General features: G+C 37.9%; 1 protein-coding gene across 1 annotated transcript in view; it reads left to right on the top strand.

Annotated features, from left to right (window-relative positions):
• The first annotated feature begins 10,120 nt into the window (after positions 1-10,120).
• Positions 10,121-26,737, top strand: part of SYT1 (synaptotagmin 1) — a 624,258-nt gene continuing 607,641 nt past the window's right edge. The window contains exon 1 of the mRNA XM_070370974.1: positions 10,121-10,491. The gene's annotated coding sequence lies outside the window, so the exon portion shown is untranslated. The remainder of the gene's footprint in view (positions 10,492-26,737) is intronic.

Below are 26,737 nucleotides of genomic sequence, written 5' to 3'. Positions count from 1 at the left end.
ATCAGAATTGAGACTTGAGGCAGTTCATGAAGAAATACTTGTTTTAGAAAATTATTTAAAGGGGAAAAGCACTGAAATTAAATTGTAAAAATTTATTTTGTTTAAAATTTAAATTTCTTTCCATTTCTGTGCATATTATCAATCTAGATTGCTCAGTCATTTTTACATTAGCAGTATTCAGTACATGTTTACAAAAAGATAAATGCTACAAAAATATAAAGTACTGTATAAAACTTAAAATCCCATACATTAAGTTTGAGATTAAATACATCTATCCTAATTGAGATTAAATAAAAATTCTAGTTCATTTTTTTAACATTTTGAAAACTCTGCAGTTAAAGTGAAAGTATAAACATTTCGATTGTTCAGTTGAGTAACCCTAGGAAATGATTAAGCAAGGAAATGGAGACATTTTGAAAAGAATAAAACAACTATAAGCAAAAATCATTAAATAGATTATATGAAGTCCTTAATTCTTTCATCATGAATATTTTACAGTTATTCCAAAGAGGAACTAAAGAACCTCTTGATGAAGGCAAAAGAGGAGAGTGAAAAAGTTGGATTAAAACTCAACATTCAAAAAATGAAGATCATGGCATTCGGCCCCATCACTTCATGGCAAATATATGGGGAAACAATGGAAACAGTGACACACTTTATTTTTTTGGGCTCCAAAATCACTGCAGATGGTGACTGCAGCCATGAAATTAAAAGATGCTTGCTCCTTAGAAGAAAAGCTGTGACCAACCTAGACAGCATGTTAAAAAGCAGAGACATTACTTTGTCAACAAATGTCTGTCTAGTCAAAGCTATGGTTTTTCCAGTAGTCATGAATGGATGTGAGAGTTGGATCATAAAGAAGGCTGAGCATTGAAGGATTGATGCTTTTGAACTGTGGTGTTGAGACGACTCTTGAGAGTCCCTTGGACTACAAGTAGATCAAACCAGTCAATCCTAAAGGAAATTAGTCCTGAATATTCATTGGTAGGACTGATGCTGGAGCTGAAGCTCCAATACTTTGGCCAACTGATGTAAAGAACTGACTCATTGGAAAAGACCCTGATGCTGGGAAAAATTGAAGGCAGGAGGAGAAAGGGATGACAGAGGATGAGATGGTTGGATGGCATCACCAATTCAGTGGACATGAGTTTGAGCAAGCTCCAGGAGATGGTGAAGGACAGGGAAGCCTGATGTGCTGTAGTCCATGGGATCACCAAGAGTCAGACCGACTGAGCGACTGAACAACAACAATGTCAAAACACTCAGCCTCATTTTGATAAATAACCTAAGAAAGCTGCATCTTGCAGACACATTATTTAAAGTCAAATCATAGAAACATCAATTGTACACACTTTAATTTTTTACTACAGCCCCTCTCTTATGAAAAAATATCTAACTTATTACTTTAGAAACAGACAGGATAGAGAAGTTAATTTCCCAAAGTTTAGGTCAATTCAAGCTTTACTGGTTCTTTGCTACCTGTTCTCAAAGCAGTCCACAGTCTTTCTCTAGTCAATTTCTAAGTCTTCTGACCTATTTGACATGTACAGAATCTGCTTCCCATCTGCTCATCTTAACACCCCCAATGTTAAATTCTTACTCTTTAACTTAACACCACCACAGTTCTTTCATCTCTTGGAAAAAACTTGTTTGATCATTGAATCAAAGTGGCTATTTTCATCTGGTTGCTCCAAGTTTTGTTCCTGCTTACTGCCATACCCTGAACCTAACCATAGATACTCCATTCTAGGTTTGCCTGGCATCAGTATGTCCTCCACTGCTACCAAAGCAGAAAGTAAAGACAGAGAACAGGTAAAACAAGACACTGCTTTGGTAGAACCTGATTACACTCCCTGTTGCCCTTAATTTCAAGACTCTTAAACAATGTGACCCTCTTTCATCCCCTGTTAAGTGGGAACAATGGAAATGACATCAGAGGACTATGACATTAAGAGGATATGAGCAAAAATACTCTATAAAATCCAACATGTTGCCATTATAAAATATGCTAATTTTGAAAATATATATATATTTTTTTTTTTATGGTGCGGGGGTTCTGGGTACCTTTCTTTCTAGGCCTCCACAGAAAGGATGCCTGGACCAGAGCAAAGCCGCCTCCGCAAGTTGGGTAAAGGGGTAGTAGTCTCTTCCTCAGCCCAAGTATCTGCTGAAAAAATATTTTTAATATTCTGAGATATAGCACTGATATCTTTCTCCTTTAGAAACCGTATTTAAAGTGATGGTTAAGAATATTCAACATGGGGTTATTATCACTAAACTTTGTATAATAGATTTTATAGCTTCTGTGAATTCTCTGGAGTAGCAGTCCTCAACCTTTGTGGCACCTGGAACTGGTTTCATGGTAGACAGTTTTTCTGTGGACTGGGGTCCAGGAGATGGTCTTAGTTTGGCCTGCGACTCACCTCCTGCTGTGCATCCTAGTTCCTACCAGGCCACAGACCAGTATCAGCCCGCAGCCCTGGGGTTGGGGACCCCTGTTCTAGGTGTATACCCAAGAGAAACTTGTACACATGCGGAACAAAAGACATGGCTGAAACTGATCATAGAAGTACTGTATGTAATAGCATACAATGCAAATATCTATAGACAAAAGAATGGGTAAAAACAATGCCATATTCATATAACTGAGTACAATATATGAGTTATTGTGAATAAACTTCAGCTACATGGGCAAATCTCATTGTACTCAGGCTAGTGTATTGAAGGAATATATATTATTGAGCAACTGTATTTATAAAAAATTCAAAAACAGTAAAAACTAAAAATGACAATTTTAACATATATATATGTGGTAAAACTATAGAGTATGAAGATAATGGTAAATACAAAATATAGGATAGTGGTTACTTTGGTGGTGCAGGTAGGAAAGAGTATCAGATGAGGAAGAGCAAATGAATGGTGGCAAAGGTAATTTTTAGTTCTTAATTTCTGAAGCTGGATGGTGAATATAATGGTGTCTTTATTAATAAACTTTCAACTATGCATACTATTTTATAATGAACACTTCTAAGAGTTCTAAAGCCAACAGCTAAAACTCAGTAACCTTATTCATTAAGGAGAGTGGCTGGCAAAATATTCCTGTTCTGGTTTCATGCATTTCTCTTGGTGATGATGAGACAGTTTTATCAATGTTATTTAAGTTATTCCTTAATCCATAAATCTTTCCATTTACTCTATTTTTGGAGCCTATTAAAGGATTTCCCTGGTGGCTCATACGGTAAAGTGTCTGCCTACAATGTGGGAGACCAGGGTTCAATCCCTGGGTCGGGAAGATGCTCTGGAGAAGGAAATGGCAACCCACTCCAGTATTCTTGCCTGGAAAATCCCATGGACGGAGGAGTGTGGTAGGCTACAGTCCATGGGGTTGCAAAGAGTTGGACACAACTGAGCAACTTCACTTCACTTCAAAGAAGGATTGGAATCCTTTAAAAAGTTATTTTTAATGCATATTAAATTTCTCTTAACATTGTCCTGGGGATTGAGATACACTGGGCAATGTTGGACAAATGAACATTTATGTTTCAATTTTCTCAAATATATTTTTAATAGTTATATCCCATTGACTTCCTGATGTGCTGTGCTTAGTCACTCAGTCATGTCCGACTCTTTGTGACCCCATGGACTGTAACCCGCCAGACTCCTTTGTCCATGGGGATTCTCTTGGGGAGGATACTGGAGTGTGTTGCCATGCCTCCTCGAGGGGATCTTCCCAATCCAGGGATCAAACCCAAGTCTCCTGCATTGCAGGCGTATTCTTTACTGTCTGCACCACCAGGGAAACCCAACTTTCTGATAGCCAAGTCTACTCCTCTATTTTTTTCTTAAGACAGAAAACACAGGGACACACATACTAGATAACTGGTCCAGGAGATGTCATCATCATGGCAGCCATAGAAAGTTCCAACTACCTTGGGGTGGATGCATACTCACAGACCAAGAGATCAATCTCTCAGGCCTTGTCATCTGTCAGAAATCTTCAGTATCCAAAAGGGAAGCATGCCCAGCTCCATAGTGAAAATGAAAATGATAGTCACTCAGTGGTGTCCGACTCTTTGCAACCCAATGGGCTATACAGTCCTCTGTTCATGGAATTCTCCAGGCCAGAATACTGGAGTGGGTAGCCTTTCCCTTCTCCAGGGGATCTTCCCAACGCATGAGAGATTTTTATTCTAAGGCTGGAAGTAGAGGACCTTGTGTTTATCTTTCCTTTTTGTTCAATATCCAGTAAATGGGCTTCTCTGGTTGCTCAGACAGTAAAGAATCTGCCTGCTATGTGGGAGACCTGGGTTCAATCCATGTGTCGGGAAGATCCCCTGGAGAAGGGAATGGCTACCCATTCCAGTTTTCTTGCCCGGGGAATCCCATGAACAGAGGAGCCTGGCAGGCTGCAGTCCATGGGGTCACAAAGGGTCAGACATGACTGAGCGATAAGCACTTTTGTTCCATAGCCAATAAATGAACTTTTTCCTTCAAGAGCCTAGTAGTTTCTGATGCTTAATTTACTATTAGGTGAATTATAGACAACTTAGAGACAAATAGACCAGGTTGCCTATAAATTATTGAAGCAAACTCAGATAACCCATTCTACAAAAACCCTTCTAGGAGTGTCTTAGAATAAATCAGATGTATTTGTGTTTTCCTGCCCTCTCTCAGAACACTAGGCACCATTCCAGAATCAAATTTTGAAGTCCTGAGTGGATGTCTTGTTTCTTTCCTAAACATTATTAAAACATTTTAGCTTGTTGAAAACAAAGAATATTACTCTTCCTCCACAGTCTTACCGTACCTTAACTCTCTTTGTAGATTTTAATAAGTAATTAATCTCTAGACACTTTTTTTTTTTTACAAAAATTAAAGACAGTAGTTGAACTATGATACTCATATGTTTTCAGTTAAATAGAATCCTCCGCTTGATTTTAAAGGGGCTTAATATCAAATTTAATGTTGCTTTCTTTATTAGCAAATTTGTTTTTTGCTACAGTATATTTCTTCTGTGATAGGGTATTTGAAAAACATACTGCTGGTTTTCCTTCTAAAATCTTTGGCTAACATTAGCTCAAACTACTTTTATTTTGCCCTTGAGATAGATTCGCTTAAATATTATTTTTCTTACTAACCTCAACTGCCTGACACAGTATATTACTTTTTGAGTCACTGTCCTCCTTTTCATTTTCAATATTTTCTTAGCCATAACTTTAAGAAAAGGCTTTTGTAAAGCCATATTGAATACTGCTAGCTCTTTATTTTCTTTTCTGTGAAAATTGTAACGTACTGTAGTTCAATTATAGAGCTCTTACTCTCTACCCTAGAGACTAAGATTTGACTTGATTCCCATCTGTATTCATTTTCTTTTTCCCTCTTTCAATTCTAGGTTCTCTTTGTTTAAAACTGTGGGTGCCCAGTTAAAAAAAAAAGTCATTGTGGTTAATTTCTTTTTGTCTAATTCCAATACAGCTCTGATAGTTTTTTCCTTACCTATTGCCTATAATATCATTAGCAATACTGTCAGGCCAAAACATCTTGAGAAAAAGGAAACCAAAATGAATGACTCCACTGTCTTTAAGTGGTTTGAAAACATGTGGATGGTTCCACTTGCTTTCTAAAAACCAAAAACATCACTGATCATATTTTTTGCTCAAGAATAGATTTTTCTTAATTTTAAAAAGTGAAAAAAGTGAAAGTGTAGTTGCTCAGTTGTGCTGACTCTTTGTGACCCCGTGGACTATATAACCCACCAGGCTCCTCCATCCATGGGATTCTCTAGGCAAGAATACTGGAGTGGGTTACCATTCCATTCTCCAGGGGATCTTCACAACCCAGGGATCGAACCCAGGTCTCCTGCATTGCAGGCAGATTCTTTACCATCTGAGCCACCAAGAAAGCCAATTTTGAAGAGTAATACAAGTTAAGTGTTAACAACAAAATACATAAGTGCACATTCTCTAAAAATTGTTCATCTCCTAGAAACTTAGAGTCTAAGCTCAACACATGCAAGATAGAAGGCTATTCACACTTCATGTATAAACAAGTTTTTACCACATGTATTAATTTTCTTCTGGAGATAGAAGTCTATCTCACTGTTATGTTAAATGGACTTGATCTCCCAATTTCTAGGAGATAGGAAGTCCCATGTCCTAGAAATCTGAAAAATGAAAACAATAGTAAAAGAAATGATAATAATGATAGTGATTAATGTCATTAAGTCCTTGCTATGTGGTTGAAACTAACACTGTATGTACATTGCATTACTTTATCCTCACAAAAAGTTCTAAAGATATGTATGTGTCCTTTGTGTTACAGATGAGGAAACTGAGGCTTGGAGGGATATTTTTGATGATCACTGAAACAGTGTTGAAGGTGAAATTCTATCCAGATTTTTGTTCCAGAAAACAATGAATCCTGTCATCTGGAAAGAGGGAGGAAAAAGGCTGTATCTTGAAAGGCAGTGGAAGAAAATATATAGAAATAAAATTCAAAGAATAATAAAATATGAATCTAGCTGGAAGAGATTGGGGGCAGGAGAAGAAGGGGACGACAGAGAATGAGATGGCTGGATGGCATCACCAACTCGATGGATGTGAGTTTTAGTGAACTCCAGGAGTTGGTGATGGACAGGGAGGCCTGGCGTGCTGCGATTCATGGGGTTGCAAAGAGTCGGACACGACTGAGAGACCGAACAGAACTGATATAAACAAAATAAATCTATACAGGCAAAATATGGAAAAGTTGGTTATTTTTTCATTTTTCACAACTCTTAGAAATGATACTTTAGGTATCATCAATTAGTGTGGTTATTAAAGATATAAACCTTAATAGTACATGAGAGTGTTGATTAAATGGAACTCTTCAGTATAATTGGTCAATGAGCATATACAAGCTTTTCCAACAACACAGAGAATTTTCTTGGTACCTTTTTCATTTATTCTTTCTATGGTCTACAGAAGACAGCCATGTTCGCACTTAATGAATTTCTAGTTTCTAAAGTCTCTAATTCCCACTCTTGCCATAAGACACACTTTTCTCCTCAGTGCCCCAATCCAATTTAATTTCTATTCTGATCTCGTAGCCTAAAATAGATGGCAAAGGGAACATTAAAGTAGTAAATAGATGAGTCCATTGAAAAAGGAATAAAGAAAATGATGACAAGATCTCAGAGCAAAAATGTGAAGCAGAAAAATGATCAAGGATGTTTTTTAAGCAAAGATTGATGAAGGAAAACATTGAACAAAATAAACACAGTTTTAAAATAGCAAATATACATATTTATATATTTAAATACTGTATGACCAGGGAATAAGTTCAATGTTAGTACCATAAGACATAGGCATTCTAGATTTTAAAAGTACCTGAGAAACTGGTTAGAGACAAAAGACAATTGACCTGATCTTTCTTTTAATGGAGGTGAGTCTGCTATAAAGTCAAAGATGATATATACCCTGTGCAACTGAATAGCATGGTATGTGAACTCAGGTGGAGGTCTTTAGCTCCTTCCCAGAGTCTGGGAAAACATAAGAATAAAGGAAAGGATAAAAATCTTCGTTCTGTAAAAATTACAGTGTATTAATATCCAGTACGGAAGTGGAGTCTTCCTAATATTCATGATCAGAAACACTATTTATTCTAAAGTGAATCATAGTGTACCTGTAAAATCCATTTTTTATGTTAGCCAGCTAACCAGGAATGTTAGTTCCTTCCTTCTGCAAGGAACTTTGGGATGCAAACATCTGACACCATTCATGTTGTCTAGGATTCTGACCACTGAGAGAGAGTTGATTATTGGATAGGATGTGAGGTAGACAGGAAGAGAAATTGGCTAAGATATTAATGATACAGTCAGAATCTGTAACAGATAACTAATATGGAATCATGTTCTACTTACTAATTTCTTCTAAAATAAATTTACTTGTTTCCACATGCAGCTATTGGACACAACTTTTAAAAAGATGCAACTTTTAATTACTGGAATCTAGAGAGTGTGCCAAGAGTATTTTTTTAAATAGAGATTTTTATTAGGATTTCCTTGGTGGCTCAGAATGTAAAGCATCTGCCTGCAATGCGGGAGACCTGGGTTCGATGCCTGGGTCAGGAAGATCATCTGGAGAAGGAAATGGCAACCCACTGCAGTATTCTTGACTGGAGAATCCCATGGATGGAGGAGCCTGGTAGGCTACAGTCCATGGGGTCGCAAAGTCAGAAATGACTGAGCGACTTCACTTCACTTCACTTCAATATGATCCTTTTGTATGAGGACATTTATTGGAAAGCAGTGTTAGACTGGTAATTGTTTCTTCTTTTTCTCCTCTTCCACCTTCATCCTCCTCATTCTTTTTCTGCTTCATCAAATACCTGAGTTGATTTTAAACTAACATTTATTATCTTTCTCTAGCTATGAAATTACTCTTAAGATTTGAGGACTTTTTAAAAAATACAAGATAAATATTTACGTTTAGTTACAATTTGGGGGAATACACAAGTATTTGTTATTAAAACGATTAATTTGTGTCGTCTTCTTTTCCCCTAAACTTAGAATAAGGATCCTAAACATTACATAAATTGCAGAGATTTAATTAAAAACTTGAAGAAATGTGTTACTGTTAATTGAATTCTTGATACAGTTACCTTTGCAAACCAGTGTTAATGAAACTCCAGTTCAAAGTGGATGGGTTTGGGGAATTGAGATAGCTATTTATTTCCTTAACTGAGGTGCCATGATAATCTCCTCAGTAAAATAACCCAATTAGGAGAGTTCTCAATTGGAGCCATTGACAAAGTTTACACAAACTGGAAGCATTTCTAAGCAAAACACAGGGGTTCAACGGCCAGTAAACAAGGTCAGTGAGTGAGAGAGGGAGATAACTTCTCTGCGTTTCAGAAGCCTTGCACCTGTGGAGCAGAGAATGGACCCGGTCCTACCGGGGCCAGGTTCCGCTCCGCCCCTTGCCTTGCTTGCAGTCCCTGCCCCCTATCGCTGAATCTCCCAGTTTGGCTTCTCCGTATTACCAAGCTATAAATTGCCCTAGAGCTTAGAGGCAATCAGGTCAGCACTGCTCTCACAGGGGAAAAGCTTCTTACTTCCGAGCAGAATCGTTCAGGGGAAAGAGAGAAAGGAGGGGGAGTACCCACGCTTCAGTCGTCACGGCGCTGGCAAGGGGTGGAGAGATGGGGGAGGGGGCTGGCAGAAACTGCATCCCCAACATTGTCGCACTTGACCTAAGTCTACAAACTTACTGGTCGCCGCAGTGGAAACTCCCAGAGCGCTCTCCTCTGCCTGGCAGCCCCCGCTGCAGGGTGGAGTCGCTTCCCGGCCCCACCTAGGGGAAGGAGCTTCCCGTGCCCGCATCCCGGCATCTCCCAAGCACCGCACCCTTGATTCAAGAAAAGTCTCCAGGCGTCTAGAAAGGCTCCGATTATTCTTCCACCCCCGAACCCACACAATGGTATTAACAGTCTCCAGTGGCCCAGAGGGCCACCTTCCTATGGCTCAGGGTGAGGACTCTCCGGCGGACTCCTTTCTTATCCCCGCCCTGCTTTGCTTTCACAACTCCTCCGGGTCAAATAGCCAAAGACAAACTTCTGTCTCTTCTTCCCGGCTCCCACATTTTAAGACACCCACAGCCTGCAAACCCACACACATCGGAACTCCTAGGGCGCTGTTGCAGTCTGGGCATGCTCAGTATCAGGGCAGGTTTTGATTGAAAGTAAAAAAAAAGAAAGAAAAGAGAGAGGTGGGGTGGGGGGGAGCTTTTTATTATGCTGCCTCCCTCTCCTATGCTTATGGCTTGCTGAACAGGTTGCGAGGCATTCCTGTGACTACCCAGAGGGTTTATCGGATGCCCTTGATTACGTCTCCTTGGGATCTGACCCCCTCAGAGTTGACCGCCCTCCCCCAACGCTCCTCAACCCCCTCCTCAAGTCCCTGTCCGCTGTGGGGATGGAGAGACACTAACAGAACTGGGATGGGCGCTGTTGGCTGCGCGGATCCACCTATTATTAGTGAGCCCGGATTGGCTCCCTGGCTCAGCGTACCGGCGGTGGAGCCAATCAGGCGGCCGGGGCTGGGAGATGACGGGCGGCCGCCTCCTCACTGGAGGGATTCCTGGAGAAGCTGCAGTGTGGGGATGCTCTAGACCGAGTACTGCCCCCAGTGTCTTTCCACCTCCTCCTCCTGCAGCGGCGGCGGCAGCACTTGGCAGCGGCAACTTGAGACTGCACTGGGGCAAGCCCCCAGGGTGGTGCTCCCCGGAGAGCGGGGCTTGGTGCCCCGGAGGGGTGTGTGTACGGTGAGGGCGGCCAGCTGGGACCAGCTGGTGGCCCTGGAAAACCTCCCACACACCCACACCCACACCCCCCTTTTGTGTTGCAGGCTGCCCCTCCAAGAGCAGAGGCAGCGAAAGGAGTCGTGTGCACCGGTCAGCCCCGGGAAGCTGTAGGGACCGGCGAGCAGGCACCACCTCCTGTTCCCCGCTCCAGGTAAGGCAGCGGGAGTGGCGGCACGGTCACCTCGGTGGTGCCTATTTGCTTAAATCCGTCCAGAAGGTTTTCTTCTCGGCACACTTGGGTTTTGGTGGGGGGAGACTGAGACCTGGGAAGGGAGCCCCGGGTGGCCTATTGTGAGCAGTGTAATGAGACCACATGTGCATCTCCTGGAGAAGCACTTAGCACAGCGCCTGTGATTCAGAGCCTGGAGTTGATGTTGGGCATCCCCCATCTTCTTCTTTCCTTCTCTCCTCCGCCCCCTACCCTCAATTTCTATCCCTCACCGCCCCCCGCCCCCAACTCCTTTCTCAATCTCTCTTCTCCCTCCTCCCAACCGAAGCACGCACAGGGCTTTTTCTCCTCCTGGAGAGGATTGCCTTTTCTCTGAGGAAAGAGGAAGGTAGTGATGAAAGGAGAAAGATTTTTTTTTTCCTGCTCAGGGCAAGGGAGAAGGAACAAGATAGAATACAACCTCTGCGAAAATTAGAATAGGGAAAGCAATTAAACTGAATAAAGGAAGTAGACAAGATGTGCAGAGAGGTGAAGCGTCAAGTTTGACTTGATCTCCTCCTTGCAAGAGGCTGTGTCTCTCACTTGATTCCTTCAAATGGAACAAAAATAAACCACCGTTTCAACCCACTTTCAACTGCTTAATTGCTCTTGCTTTTAAGTGCCCACCATTTGACTCTTCCTGCTTCCATCTGTCCTGTAGGGCTATTTGGTATTGTCCATCAGTGGCAATGTCTGAACTTGGAGAAGCTTTTCCAATAGAGAAAAAAAAAAAAACATTAATTTCCTGAGATTCTTTGGTATGGCCCTTATGTTGAGGAGCAATATACATATATAGATAGATATAGATATATGTACGTATATGTATAAAGTTTCAAAACATTTTTAAGTGACACTAATGCTATCAGGAGGCTTGGGTTTCTACTTTGAGAAAGCTAATCTAGTTAGCTTTGTGTATGTATTGATTTTGACTTTCTTGAAGATTAACCCTTTAAAATAAAGCAAACATTTAACTTTTGTGTTAAAGCTGCATTTGTGTATGAATTGTGATTTCATTCTCTCTTTCTGCTGTTTGCATTGTTTCCCAGATACTGAATTCATGCTTTGCCTTATTTTCTTTCAATAAGTATATTTAATAGATGTAAACGTGATGCTTATACAATTTTAGTACTCCATTTAGAAGGCACATGGAAGCTCAGTTGGCCAAGAATTCTCTTGTACTGGAACAAAGTTTAGAAAGTAATGGTAGGAAGATAGCCTCAAATTTCAAAAATCTTAATGGGAAAAATGTTTTTGTTTTCATCTCTTATTATAATACAGAGAAAGATGTCAAAACAACTCTGTGCCCTGGCTGCCTGCATGATAGGTTAAGTGAACAGGACTTGCTGGACAGAACCTTGATGGTAGCCTCAGAAATTTCTAATTGCATCCTCAGTGGTATAAGCTTTCCTTTCTTGTTATTCATCAGAGACAGATAAGTGATGGCTGTCAGATGGAAGGAGGTAGAAAGAAGTGCTTAGTTGAATGCAATGGGAAAGCATTCCAAGTGGATCCTACATGAGTGCAGAGAAATCAGCAGATGTTGGTGTCCAGATAAATCTTCCCCTTTGATTTACCAGAGGAAATGCCAAGTCTTACTTTTTTTTTTTAATGTGTCCACTTGGGATAAGAAAAAGGAGCCTTCTTTCTCAACTCTGCTTGACCTTCCACACTAATCTATGTATCCCAGAAAGTATTATTTTCACTACATGTCTTTAGTCATCAAGTTTATGCACTGAACTAGAGAAGAGTTGCATTTATTTACCGTCAATGTAATAGGTGTTATTTTCTAAACTATTTTCCATTTGAGACACTTATCTTTCCTATTTCAGTAGAATTAACCTCAAGTCACAGAAACAAGATCTTCTTTCTAAGGCTTTGACATTTAAATGCCTGTTGTTTTTTTTTTTTTTCCTTTTTAATGTGGTACCTCTTGAAAGCTAACTCTAATTTTTAGAGGTGCCACCTTTCGGTTACAAGGACTAAAGGACAATCGTTTAATTGCCTCACATGTGTACATTTGAATTAACAAGTTTAGACATGAAGAGAGAAAGGAAACCGACTGCTTTCCATGTGAGCAAATTAAGATTTTACTTGGTTATTTCTCACCGTGTCTTAGGAAAGTTGCAAGTTTGGGCTTGGTTTGTGACATTTATGTTTGAAACTCTTAACAAATGTTAATTATAGCAGTGACATGTAAAAGACATGCACATGAATATTGAGTTTTTCACATGCTTACAAAAAAAATTACGCCTTTGTAAACCGGAAGTCAGAACTAATTCCAATATGTAGTGAGTGGATCGAAGTAAGACTTTAAATGATATATTGTAGGAAATTATTGCCCTGTCATCCCATAAAATGTTCTAGGATAACAGTTTCATACAACCTTCATCTTTTCTCCTTTTAAAAGAATATCTTAGTAAATCTTATTAATGTTTCAGAGCAAATATGATAATTAGGCTTTAATGTATTTTTATTAGAACTAAAGGTTGCTACTCTACAGGGGAAATCCTAAAATACTAATTTTATAAAATACAACACAATAGAGAATTGTTGCAGAGTAGTTTTGAACTTCATTTCATAATGGAGAATATTAGTTATTCTGTCTGGTCAAATTGTCAGATAGTTCTAGTCCAGAAATATGAAAATGGTTATGGTATTTACAATATTTGCATATTAGACTTGTTGCTAACTGAAAATAAAGCTAGAATATAGTAACTTCTCTTAATTGTATTTGCAAAGTGAACTAGATGATTAATAAATAAAATGCAGAATATGTTAGATCTGAAAGCTAATTTGAACTTGCCTAATGACACCATAGATATAACATCAATTCATCTCCTTTAAGTTCAATATACTAAATCAATTTATACTGAATTCCAAAATTAGGTTTTTACAGCCATCTGATCTTAAAAATCTCACACTTAACGTAGACAATTATGTGAGCCTGAAATTCTTTGAGCTCTTAAGAGTTCCGGTATGTGTAATAGCTAGGAAGAGATACCATTAATTCCAAATTGGAACATAATATATTTTTTTCCTAATGGTAGTGATTAAATTATTTGGGGAAAGGAAAGCAAAAGTAAACAGTGTAATTACATAACAGAGCAAATTTGATGTAATATTACAGAAAACCAAGACCAAAGTTAGATTCTCTGGCATAGAATAATGTAGGGGTGGGTTTTACAAGTGTTTTGCTAAAAACTAATACTTACTAAAATTAAATACCTAAAACACTGTGACTCTAAAAATTGTTCAATGATTTGCTTGTCATAAATATATCTGTATCAAAAGTTTAACGTCTGAGATGCTTTCTAGTTGAAACTGTTTGCCATTGAAATTGTTCAAAGCTATTTAAATAGGAATAAAGTATATGGCAGTCCAAATAAATAATTTCAACTAGTATTTAAGAATATATATATGTACACATGTGTGTATATATATATATGTATGTGTGTGTATATATATGTATATATTATGTAATATTTTCTGAAAGGATTCAATACTAATGGGCAGTAGCATATAATCTGCTGAAACTAGGAAGTTCTTCTGTAAAAAGTACCATTTAATGAAAGATGACAGTGTCTTAGGGATGCTTTTAATATATATTCGGTTGAAAAGACTAGGAATACCCAGAGGCAAAATTAATGGGGGTATAGATCTTTCTCTTTATACAGCTCTTCTGTGGCTTAGGGAAGAAGTGATTTTCATATGAATCATGGATTTGAAAAAAAAATAAAACCTCTCAGTACAAGATATACTTTTATATGCAGGTAACAAATAACCTGAAATCATATTTTCATATGATTTAGACATAACAGGGCATTAAAGTTTCTTTCTAAGATTTTGTTTCTTTCAACATTTGCATAAAGGTAAATTTGTTCTTAATCTTTTATATAATCAACATGATTATCATTGCTTTTACAGGTAAGGGGTTTTGATCGGTATATTTAGTAATTTCTTTAAGAATGAGCATTATTTTTTCATAATGTTTTTACAAACTTGATCCAAACCTCTCCATTAAAGTGTGGCCATTTTTTAAAAGCAGGATTTAATTTTTCCTGTCTGAAGGAAATAGTGTTTTTCTTTTATCTTCTCTGTCATTTTCGGAGTGTTCTTTCTTGAAGAACCATTTTTATATTGACTATAAGATGAACTGTGATAGCTGGGCATGTATGAGCATCATCCTACTCATATGTGTTAATATAAGAAAATAAATGTATATTAAATAATATTGCAAATATAATCATGTTATCTACTGGAAGTAAGAGAGCACACAGTATTTTCTTGTTGTATAAGAATAAAACTTTAACCTTTGCTAGATTATTTACTTTTAAAATGTGCAATGAGAAATGTTGCTATGTTGTAGGAAGAGTAAGCACTGGGGATGTTATTTCTATACTTTTAAATATAATTGCAGAAGTCCTATATCAAGGAAACCTCCTTTTAAAATATTTGCTTTCCAAATTTAAAAACGTTATTTAAGAGAGTTCTAAAACAAATTGGAACCTATGTCAGGAAAACAGTAGCACATTTATACTGTGTTAGAAAGAAATTTTGTGACATGTCTTTGGAAAATCCAAAGCAGTTTAAAAAAATTTCTGTAATTTCTATAATTTTTTCTACTTAGTTAAACCACAACTTCTAATTATTTAGAACTAATTCTGATCCTTTACAAATACATTCAATTCTGGGAAGGAATGTGGCACATTGGTTTCCATAACTTACCAGTAATGTAATTGAGAGGAGGTCAGAGTTCATCATTTTGGGTTTTGCCGTTGTGTAGATAAAAAGGAATCAATCATTTCTGTATTGGTCTCACTAGTAGTATGTTGAGCATATTAGTTATCCATGTACGGAGTCATTTTGTTGAAGAGGAGCCCTGGAAGACTGCAAAGCTTATAAAGATAATAAATGCCTTCTATATTTTAACTGTTTGTACAAAATGGGAGCTGGAAAATTCCCATGTAGAATGAGAATGGCCTTTCTCAGCTAGTATAAGAATCTGGTGAAATAATTTGGTTTCTGAAGTAGTTTGGTTAAAATGCAATTTCCCAGCAGCCCTGTCACACAACATTTCATTGCACATGCTAGATAACAGTCCTGCTGCGGCAGCCCCCAGACTGTGCCTAAGACATTTAACCAAGTGACTCAGTCAAGAATGAATTTTGGTCAAAATATCCAATTAATTCAATCCAGGTATGATACTGAAACTTGGTCTTGCCTCATCCCAATAAACCTGCTATTTCTCTACTTGTTCAGTGTAGCTTTGCTTATAATTCTAAAGTGCTTAGAGTTCAAACAGTGCAATATTATTTTTGCCAAAGGGTATTATACAAGTAAGGAGGGTTATATGTTGTTTCCTGCAATAGGTGTTTTCTTTTTCTTTCTAAATCATTCACCTAGCTAATCAAGGATAAAATGCACATAGGTATTTAAGCACTAGTAGAGTCAGAGAATTATTTAAATACAAAGCCTTCTGATACTCCAGTTGCTTAAATGAGACACGATATCTCTTGTTGGCCTCCCACACCCTCCCAGACTACAACCAACTTTTACGCCATCAGCGAATAAAGAAGAAAGCAGACGAACACCTCTGGGGACAGTTCCCTGGGTGTGGCCTCCAGGGGACAGCCTTCTGTTTTTATCTGAGGCTCATTTCGCTTCCGGGCCAGTCTCCTTGCATGCCAACCCAAGCCTCACTCTAGCTGGAAGCAGATAATTGGATTTAGTAATTGCTACTTTCAGATTTATTGGCATATTTTCATCAACGTGAAGGCAAAACCACATGGAAATACTCACACAAAACATGCTCAGCTATAACAAACTTCATGTCAACACTTTCAAAGTGCTATGTATATAAGCTTTACATAATTGACAAAATAGCTTTTCTTCCATGGAATTTCTTTTGATTACTCACAAGTGACCCAAGCAAAAGGTGAGACTGTTAAAACCATGAATCAGTCTAACTTTTTAACTTATTAACACCAGTGGGTAAAGCTGAAATAATTATTTAAAATATTTTCACATACTTGCTGCTGCTGCTGCTAAGTCACTTCAGTCGTGTCCGATTGGCTTTAATACTTCCCGAGTCCACCTGTGTCTTGTTAGAGACTCAAGCATTCATGTACCTCATCCTGGTTATCACAGATACCTGAGAACTGGTTCCTACTCCTGTAGAATCTCTGAATACTACTGTGAAACATCACATAGTCTTGCTTTTAGGCTAGATTATTGGTAGTCTTTTTTTTCAGACATAATTTTATGTGAAAGTAACTGTACGTATAAACAGTATAGCAGCAAGCAGCAGGCTACACTCATGAAAACGTCAATTTGGAACTGTTTGCCCTTTCCTTGAGAAGGAGAAAGAGTCAATTAAGTATATCTTTTTCCCAGATGATGTTCTGCACACACACCCCCACCCTGGTATTCTGTGTATTATAAACAGTGGGTCGGTCCTTGTTCTCTACCCTTGAAATATGGAAGCTGCTATTTTCGAGGGAAAAGTCATTAACAAATTTTTTTTAGACAAATGACTTGATGGCCTTTGAAACAAGGATAAATGATACAACACAGGTTACCAAGGCCTAGCTAAGCTCCTCTAACAACCAGGCTCTGAGTTAGCATGATTATTAAGAGGAAAAGTTGTCACGATTTCTCAGGAGAAAGACAAGGTAGCAAAGCATGGAATCTGTTTCTGGCTTGGAGTGTCTGCCAGATCCTGGTTTACAGGGCTGGCTTTCTGCCTAATCCGTAGCATTTTTATCAGATTTGAGGAATGAATAAAGTGAACTGTTGGGCATTAGAGCATATTTCTAGAGCACTAACATCTCTTTTTAAATAGAATAACATCACTATCTTATTTTAACCAATGTCCAGAATCCAAGGCCACAAGTTTTATTTTTAAATATCTATAAACCAGACCATTATATGCCTAAAAGTGCTTGAATTTTTTGTCTTTGTATAGAATTTCCTGTACATGAAAGCTTAGTTAACAATGTGACATTGCAAATAATGTACCTATTTTTGTATTTTTATTCAATTATAATATTAAATATACAATGCCAAACAATCATCTTGAGATATAGTTGAGTTTAATAATTCTAGAAAAGCCACAAAAAGCCAAACTATTCCTAAATGGTTTAAAACTGCCCGCTTTAAAATTGTGGGGGAAAAATGTACTTAAAATGCAAGGTTCCTGTTTGGTTTTGGATTTTTTTTTTTTCCTGGAGAATCATAGGTACTCTCAGAACCATTCCTAGATAACACAGAATGAATATTAATGATAGGAGAGAGTCGACTCCTTCAGGGAAGAGTGGCATAGATGAGTTCTGTTATGCCTTTGAGAATCTGTTTCATCATTTATATATTGAACACAAAGCAACAGTTTGGTTTCTCTGACCGCTGGATTTTCAGACCCGTATGCGTTGAAGCATGTTACTACTCACTGCTGGAAGATTTGTTCAACTCTCCAGCTAAGGGCACGATACAGTAATTCTCTTATATTCTCTTCCTTCCTTGCCATTTTTTTTCCTGTTTTATCTCCTTCCTTCCTGCCTTCTTTTTCTTCCTTCCTTCTTTCCTACTTTTTTCTTCATATCTTAATGAATCACCTTACTCTAGAAACTACTGGGAACTTGGTACTCTAGACTCCATACTCATCTCTACCTGCTGAATTTATTTTTTGTCAGTAACCGAGAGATTTCCCTCTTAGTTTGTATACAGTTCAGATCGGTTTCACAAAAGGTATGTATAGATAAATAAGGGAGAGTAATTTGTTCGTGCATTTGGCACACTTAAATGGAATGTCCCGTGATTTGAAAGTTTTTGAGAACTTCCGTGTAAAAATTATCCCAGTGGTAATTTTTAGAACAAAATTGATTGACTAGAGGTAAGACAGTGATATTTAAAAGTTCAAACAAATAGCATGTATTTTCAGGCATCTTTTCGAATTTTATTCTTCCAATGATCCAATGATAATATTTACATCACTGTTTTCATGACAGTTGTATCTCACTGAATTTAAAAAAATATTATTGCCTTATATGCTTTTGATAATGAAGAGGTTCTCCATTTTACAGATGCACTAAAGGAGACTCAAAAGTTAGGTTACCTGCCTGTAATTACACACTTAGGAAGCCTTTAATAATTTTCACCTACTGACTCATACAGCTTCAGTGGTTAATAAAGAAAAACTCCAGTAAATTTTTAAGTTCTCTCTAGTTTGCTCTTATGAAAAATAAAAACAAAAATCTAATATCTTCACTGTATGTTGAATAAATAGTCTTTATTCTTTCTATTGAAAAGACAATGACAATTTAGTATACTGTCATTACTTTTGTGACTAATTTTGGAATAAATTTATTTTAAAAATTGTTCAAGGGATGATTCTCTAATCTATAAGGGAAGTCACTGATCCTGAGTCACTTGATTCAGTTAGCCTTGAGTCATTGCTATGTCACCATGATATTAAATGTTATCTTTATATATGTATTTCCTTATTTGTAAAGTACAGAGTCATAAGGTACCTCCTGGAGGCTACAAAGAGGTGATGGGGAAATGTGTGTTGTAGTTTTACTAGAAGATTTCCGACCTCATCTCACATTATTTTTCTCATTTGCACTTATACAACTTCTCACTGTTTCCTGAACATTGATGGAAGTTGTTGAATCTATTGGTTCTTTATTTCAAGATGGAAATGGCTAAGCAGGGAATATACTCAAGCCCCAGTTATTATGCCTTCCTAGTGTGAAGTCCGTCAATTGACAATTCTTACGTTAAGAATCAAGCACATTTGGAAATGATTACCAATAGCTGTACACTTTGCAATGTGGATTATCATAATTGACTTTCTAGATGATCTGCTCAAAGGAAATATGATTTTAATTGGGAAAGGCTTATAGAAAGAATGCAAGATTAATTGGAATGTAAGATTGGTATTTATAGGAGATTTTTGGACAAACACAAAATTTGTCCAAAATTTATGATTAAAGGTTAATCATATTCTTATACTCTTACTATGTCAGGCACTTTTTAATATACTTTCTATACTTCATTCCATTTAACATTCCTAAGAATTTTATGAGATTGGTACAAATTTATATTTTTTAGATGAGAAAAATGTGGAAAAGAAGTAACTTGTTAAGGTCTCACAACTGTTCTGTAGAAGGAATTGGATTCAAAACCAAGAGTCTATTTCTAGAGTGAATACTCAACCATAAGAAATCATAATCATCAGACTCCTTAGTGGTAGAAGATGTAGGACAGATGGAAGCAAGGAGATAGAAGTGATCAAAAGAAGTTGAAGAGCCATAAGCAAACTGTACTTCATGGTTTGAGTCCAGATGACCATTATGGCAATGTGCTAAACACATGAAATTTGGAGTCTCATAGATCTGGGTATAAAGACCTCCTCTGACATGGTGAGCCTCAGTAAGATATTTTATTAATAACAGCTTCACTTCACCAGGAATGGAAATGCAATGATTTTGCAAATTGTCTGCTGTTGTCAGATCTAATCACTCTTCACCCTTATTTATTAGTCAAGAACTCTTTCACTTTTTTAAAAGTTAATTTATTTACATTAATTGGAGGCTAATTACTTAACAATATTGTGGTTTTTGCCTTACATCAACATGAATCAGCCATGGGTATATATATGTGTCTCCCCATCCTGAACCCGTTCCCCATCCCATCCATCTGGGTTGTCCCAGAGCACCTGCTTTGAGTGCTCTGCTTCATGCATCGACTTGCACTGGTCATCTATTTCACATATGGTAATACACATGTTTCAATGCTATTCTCTCAAATCATCCCACTCTTGCCTTCTCCCACAGAGTCCAAAAGTCTGTTCTTTACATCTGTGTCTCTTTTGCTGTCTTGCATATATGGTCCATATCACTTCTGTCCTTCTAAATTCCATATATATGCGTTAATATACTGTGTTGGTATTTCTCTTTCTGACTTATCTCACTCTGTATAATAGGCTCCAGTTTCATCCATCTCCTTAGAATTGATGCAAATGTGGAGAACTCTTTAACTTTCAAAAAAGCCATCTAACTGAAAATGGTTTAGAGAGAAAGGGATTTTAAAGCTCATGTTACCATAATATCCAGGAATATTCTGGATTTCATCAGAGCTGAAAATGGGAAATCAAGCTATATGATCAAGATAGCCCCCAACCCCCATCCCTCCCTATCTCCTTATTTCTATGCTTCTCTGCCATTGCTTTATTTAAAATCAGGATCTTTCTTTAAAGTGGCAAGAATGTTCTCAGTGGCTACAGACATATAAGAAATCCCCATATAAAGAGAACACTTTTCTTCCCCAAAAATGTCTAGGATCATCTCGACTGGAACAACTTGGGTCACTTTCCCCAAGTTCATCACTATGGTGAAGGCTATGAGATAAGATTTTTTTCCTGAGCTGATCCTTGTGTCATCCCTGGATTTGAGAGTTGTACAAAGCATCACTCGACCACATAGAAAGAGAGTTCTGCTGTTAAAAGAAGGGAAATGACTAAATTTAGAGCAGGCAAAACAACAAATACCTAACTCATAAGGTTCGGGCACTGACCATCAGAGGATGCCTGCTGGCATTAATGCTGGAGCAGACTCCTCCAGGACCCTTGGTTTTTCCAGCACTAAACCTTTAGTTGATGGGTCAGGATAAGATCCAGGGAATTCTAGTGAAAGGTCCATAGTGTTAATAGTTGAGGATGTAGAAAGGAGTGGCACTGGAAAGACTTGATGGTCACTTATGAACAGGTATGTACATAGTCAATAATTAAACAACTGGTATGACCATAACAGTGTAAAAGGAATGCATTTCAGAGGCTGAGGGCTAAGTTAAGTGTCATTTAACTCTAATTGGGTCCTTGCCTTTTGCCTTGCCTTCCTCCTTTTTAATGCAGTGAGGAAAATACTTAACTAATTTGAGGACTCTTAGATTCAGAGCTCAGAGGGCTTGTTTAATAGCTGAATCATGTGCAACTCTTTGAGACCCCATGGACTACACCACACCAGACTTGCCTGTTCTTTACCATCTGCTGGAGTTTGCTCAAACTCATGCCCATTGAGTCGGTGATGCCATCCAACAGCCATGTGCAAGGCCACCTGTGTATATGTCAATACCTCAAATTTTTGTTTTGTTTTGCTTGAGGCCTTGTTCTCAGGAGTTTATATAGAGTTTTATTTTAAGATTACCATAGCTACTTTTGTATTGATACAGATGCAATAGAATAAATTTGTACAAAAACACTATTACCTTTTCAAACTGAAAGGAAAGGGAATTATTAGAGAATAATGACCTTCCTTCATAAGCACCAGGACATGCCTGTTATATGCCAGGCACTATTCTGGGTACTGGGAATATACAAGCGAACAGAGTAGACACGTTCCTTGCATTTAGGGAACTAGCATTCCAGGGAAAGATACAAACAGCTAAAAGCAACAACAAAACTAAGGTAGTCTTAAAATAATGAGAGATGCTACTACAAAATAAAACAGGCTAATAAAGTAAAACTGGGGACTCTGGCCAACCAAAAATATATAAGTTGAGGCATGAAAGACTATGTAAACATCAGGAAAAGAGCATAGTAGACAGAGGAGTGGGGGTGAGTTTATTCTACTTACAAAAGAGATAAAAGGCAAATACAGCTGAAGTTGTAAAGATACTGGCTTCATGAGTGCAACCCTGCTTTAATATTTTAACTAAAAACCATCTACACACATTATTAAGGAGATTTTCAGAATAAGATGATCATACTTCACCTCAATGTTACTTAAATATATGTAGCATCTTATTTCTGTGTAATATGTTTCCAGTCTATGTAGTCATGTGAACATTTTTTGTGTAATTATAGTCATGGAATACATACTATTTCCACCCTGACTTTCAAAATGCTCTCTCAGGTGACTACCAGGCAGATGTTTTTATCTTCCATTTTCTCTTTTGTAAGAGTAGCTTCTTTTCCTTTACGACATAGATTCCTTAGACAGTTTCTGTATATCTTTTGTTAAATCTTAATAGCCTTTCTCCTTTTGCCCTCATTTCTAAGGGAATTGAACATGCAGCCCACCCTCAATTTTTAGGGTTTCTCTAGATTTAAATGAATACCTTGGCTTTTTAATCACACTGTTCTTTTTTCCTCCATGTAATTTCCTTCTGAGTATATATTCGATTATATCCAACAAAACTGAAATTTTGATTTTGACACAAAAGTAAATAAACACTGAAAGCAGAAAGAAACAAATCCTTTTGTGTCAATTATCATTTAGACAGCAAGGGTCTCAGAGCATTAACCAGAAATTATTTTTCCTCTATCTGGTCTCATTCCTTGGTTTCAAGAACTCAATAACCCGAGTCTACCTGGGTCAGTCTGTAGTAGTAAACTAGGCGCTTACAGAGGCGTATTAACACAGTCAGGGGTAGTCCAGTGGCATACCATATGCTGCAGCAGTCATGAATTAGTAATTACAGCGTCAGTCTTGAATGACCCTCTTTTCCCTCTTCAGACTCCTATAGACATTATATGCTAATAATAACATATTTCTAAAGAAGTATTCTTTGCCAAATTCACACAAGACCACCTATATGAGAGGTGGTTTATAGTGAAGTATTATAATGGACCATTCTTGTTAAGTGATATACTCTGTTTTCCTTACCTGTGGGCACCAGGCTCTTTTGTGTCCTAAATATCTTGTTTTTCTACATCTGTACATTTATACTTGCACGTGTAGTATATTTAGATTTTTAATGTATGTGATCACACGAAAAATTACAAGTTTTTCAAGATTTTGCAATGATATATATATATTTTTATCATCTTTTGACTCTGACAAACAGTAGGAAAAGAGCATTCCATAAAATGTTTATTGAATAAGTGAATTAATCCACCAAATCTATATTTTCTAATGTTTTTGAATGACATCCAAACACAGTTTGCTGCCAAAGACACATACACATTATATGAACAAAAGTTCTATGAACTGTTTCTTACTGGTGTTGTATTATGATACCTCCTTTTCAATTCTTTTCCTTTTGCCCTTAATTCATTAAAAAAAATACTGGTTGTGACCAGTTAAGTTCATGTAACAGCATACTAAGCACACCAATCTGCAGTTTTAAATAAAAACAGTTCCCTAAAAATGTTTATCAATTTTCAAAGAATTATAGTATATTTCCGATATACAGGAACTTGCAGTGGCTTATTTGAAACATAAAAGTATCATACTATAAATGAATGGAATTCAAGAGCTTTCCCAGATCAAAATTATAGTGTTCTCAACTGTAGTCACATATAGGTGACTTTGTGTGAACTTACACTGTAGTTTTTTAAGCTCGCAATGAATCTGGCACCACTTGCTCTTACTGGTCACTCTCAACCAAGCAGTTTAATGTTTGTCTGCTATCTTCTGAGGAATTCAGTTAATTGCTCTTAACTAAATGCTATTAATCTTTTTGTTTGTTGCAATGGTGTCAATACATTTTACTTCTCTTTTGGTTATGGATAAACATTTTTATAGAGTAGAAGAGAATACAGAAATGTGACAGATTATTTCTTTCTTTAAAGTGGTGAATAGAGACCAGTCTATGGAGCCGACAGTGAAGACTGAGCTTAAATATTTAGAGTTTCGTGTTCAAAAATAAAAACAAGCAAATAGTATAACCCCCTCAATCTGTCATTAAGTTTGTGATGTGGTGATTTTACAGTATGGTCTCCCTGATACCTCTCTGTGCTACCAGGAGACGATCTGTAGTTAATCATGATGTTTCTCTGCAAGGGAATTAGATATTAAAGTGGCTCAGCACAGAGATGCTTCTTTGGCATTCCTACCGCCCATGTGATTTTTCTCACGATAGTGGATAAGGTTGGAGATTATGTCCTCAATCTTTTAGTCATTCATCAATCTGCCCCAAAATATCTAAGAGCACAAACTCTCAGACACTGCCAACCACTTATAGAAAGAAGCAAGTGCTGCTGCTGCTGCTGCTGCTGCTAAGTCGCCTCAGTCGTGTCCGACTCTGTGCGACCCCATAGATGGCAGCCCACCAGGCTCCCCCATCCCTGGGATTCTCCAGACAAGAACACTGGAGTGGGTTGCCATTTCCTTCTCCAGTGCATGAAAGTGAAAAGTGAAAGTGAAGTCGCTCAGTCGTGTCCGACTCTTTGCAACCCCATGGACTGCAGCCTACCAGGCTCCTCCGTTCATGGGATTTTCCAGGCAAGCGTACTGGAGTGGGGTGCCATTGCCTTCTCCGACAGAAGCAAGTAGTCATAATTTATTCAGATCCATGCTGTGAAGTAGTCAGGATTGGTTAGGATATGCTATGGTAACAAACAGTAGAAAAGCCTCAGCGACTTAAACACATAAACCTGACTTCTTGTTTGTACAGCGTAACCGTTGTGGAAAAGTATGCGTGTATTTGGAGGGGGTGGCAGAAGATCCTCTGGTTTGTGTCATTCAGGAACCAATACTGTTGAGAGCTTCAGTGACTTATAACACTGTCTCTCCAAATAATGACATTGATACAACGGTATTAAGAATTCACTGCAGTCAGAAGGAAAGCTCTGGATGGTTTCTCATCAGCAGTTAACTACTTTGACCCTGTAAGAGGCATACAGAATTTCTACTTAGAGACCATTTGCCAGATCCAGTCAACATGGCCTCCAACTACGTGGGTTCTCCAAGTGTTTTAAGCTCACAATGAATCTGGCACCAGTGCTGTTACTGGTCACTCTCAACCAAGCAGATTCATGTCAGTCTGTTTCCTTCTGTTAATAGCTTTTAGTTGAATGATGTCAATATATTGTACTTCTTTTTTGGTTATGGATAAACAATTTTATAGAGTGGAAGAAAATACAGAGATGTGATGGGATATCATTAATAACTATGAATACTAGGGGCCTGAAAGGACAGGATGTTGCCAAGTTCTTGAAGCCTCTTCTATTAGCTGCAACAGGAAAGTGAAAACTTTCTGAAAGCATGCGAGAGTGAGTGATCAATTAGTCAGACAGCTATGGCTTCACAGAGGAGGCGATGCATGCACGAGCTGCACTCTAAGGGACCTTTCCATTATCATAAAAGACACTTAGTTCATTATTTAATTAAGGCTTCTCTTTTTTACCTGAATCTCAAACACTGAATATGTATTTAAGCATGCCAGCACTCCTGTAGGTTTGGTGAGTGAACGAAATCATTTCTGTCTTACCAGAAGTGCTGACATAAAATACAACTGTCAATTTAACAAATTTATTTGGGTATCTTCCCTGATCGCTCAGTTAGTAAAGAATCTGCCTGCAATGCAGGAGACCCTGGTTTGATTCCTGGCTCGGGAAGATCTGCTGGAGAAAGGATAGCCCACCCACTCCAGTATTCTTGGGCTTCTCTTGTGGCTCAGCTGGTAAAGAATCTGCCTTCAATGTGGGAGACCTGAGTTCGATCCCTGGGTTCGGAAGATTCCCTGGAGAAGGGAAAGGCTATCCACTTCAGTATTCTGACCTGGAGAATTCCATGGACTGCATAGTCCATGGGGATGCAAAGAGTAAGACACGACTGAGTGACTTTCACTTTCACTTTTCACTTTCCTTTGGATATCTCAAAGACACCTCAGATTCATCTTGGAAAAACTAAACTTTCAGTTCTTTGATACTAATAAATGATTCCATTTTCCGTCTAGAAACCTGGGAGTCATCTTTGTTTTCTTGTCTCTCTTGACCTCAGGTCTAAAATATTTGATATCTTTATTATTTTTAGTTTGTAGGTACCTTTTAAATCTGTTTATTTTTCTCTATGTCGTCACCACATCATAATCAAACCAACCTTGACTTCTCAATTCTCCTATTCTTACTCAGACTTTCCAGTCCATTTATTATCTGGCTCCTCCTATTCAATAGAATAGTTTCTCGTATTGTCTCTCTCATTCTCAAGTGCAGACCCCTTTGGCCTTCAGTCAAGTTTTAATGCTCCAGACTTCTTCCTGCCTCAGGGCCCTGGCACAGGCTCCTCCCTATGCTTGGGTTACCATGGGACATGTCTACTGTGGGCAGACACTAACGCTGTAAACTCAGCAGTGCAATGTGGCCAGCTTTTTAAAACTAATTTTTATTCTTTAGATCTGAGAGTAAAGGTTCAGTTTTTCCATATTATGAGTTTAAATATATCCCTTTTCAAAATGCGGCAGAGTTGTC

Source organism: Bos mutus, chromosome 5, assembly GCF_027580195.1.
Source record: "Bos mutus isolate GX-2022 chromosome 5, NWIPB_WYAK_1.1, whole genome shotgun sequence".
Lineage (NCBI taxonomy): Eukaryota > Metazoa > Chordata > Mammalia > Artiodactyla > Bovidae > Bos > Bos mutus.
Note: the sequence above shows the minus strand (reverse complement) of the source record. Positions and strands in the feature narration are given on the sequence as shown.